Genomic DNA, 1,296 nt, shown 5'->3' with positions numbered 1-1,296 from the left:
ATATCAAAGTTTCCATTGAATTTCCAAAATGTATTACTTTCCAACAATTTGACTGTTTACAAACATATGTGCACCTGTGTGTGTGTGTGTGTTTGTGTGTGTGTGTGTCTGTGCATCTGCATGTGCTTCTATACATACTATTATATAACATATTTTAAGATTGGGAGAAATAATAACTATAAAATTTTTCTAACTGTTAATGTTAGAGTACTTCCTTAAATTTTTGCATACTAAGAGATTTAAAGGCTTTCCAAAAATCAGCCATCATATTATCTCTTTTCTTTTTAATTGAATCAACTCACTTTATGGTGAAATAGCTCCATAAAAGTGTTTTCTATTCTTTAAAAATTAATCAATTATTTATAAGAATTTACTGAGACCAGTAAAAAATGATGTTCTACAGAATGTTACGAAATTGATAACTATTTCGTTGGAGTCATTTTTCCCTAATATGACATTTCTCTAGACAGTTTCAACATACTTGAACCTTTTGTTCACTTACAGGGTCTCTTAAGAATAGGTTCTATGCCCTACAATACACCAAAAAGAAATGGTCTACATCACATAGACTCTGTAGTTTTTCAAGATCATGATGGAAAATTGTTCACAAAGCTTCATAAAACTATGCCTGTTACTGTTTATACAAACTTGATGACGTGTTTACACTTTTAAGTAATACAAGACTTTTGGAGTCTTGTATTAAGATGAAAAAGTGTTTTGTCATGGTTTTGTAACACATTTTGGAACAAATATGAGCAAGGAATCTGGTGAATTAACTGACTGTCCATCATTGCATACTATCCCTGAACCTTATCACTTTAACAAAATGTGCTTCATTTAATTTCACAATGGCAAAATACTATAGGTCATTTTTAGGGGCCTTATAAAGTAAATAAATAAATTTCCTGTAAAAGGCCACTTTCCTGAATTTATAAAAAAAAGACCTTCTATTATGTAATTTAAGTAGTCCCTTATTTATCTTTAATCACCTCAAATAATTGAGCAATTTCAGAGAAATTCAGTTTAGAAATGTAAAATTTACCGAAAAGATTTTTCTACAAATTTTAATCTTAAGAATTATTTTAATTAATGATTTTTAAGGGATTTTAATGGTCATGTTGTGGTTATATTTTCTTGAAGAGTCTTTATTTTTTGAGGTGTATAAAGAAATTTCAATGGGTAAAGTGCTATAATGTCCAGAATTGCTTTAATGAGGGAAGTTTATTGAGGGAAGAGAGAACACCAATGTGAATATACATGACACAAAAGTACTCATGAGTTCTTTGCTGAGAGTTG

Source organism: Rousettus aegyptiacus, unplaced genomic scaffold, assembly GCF_014176215.1.
Source record: "Rousettus aegyptiacus isolate mRouAeg1 unplaced genomic scaffold, mRouAeg1.p scaffold_m13_p_9, whole genome shotgun sequence".
Lineage (NCBI taxonomy): Eukaryota > Metazoa > Chordata > Mammalia > Chiroptera > Pteropodidae > Rousettus > Rousettus aegyptiacus.
The sequence above is the reverse complement of the archived record's forward strand: the minus strand, read 5'-3'. Positions refer to the sequence as shown.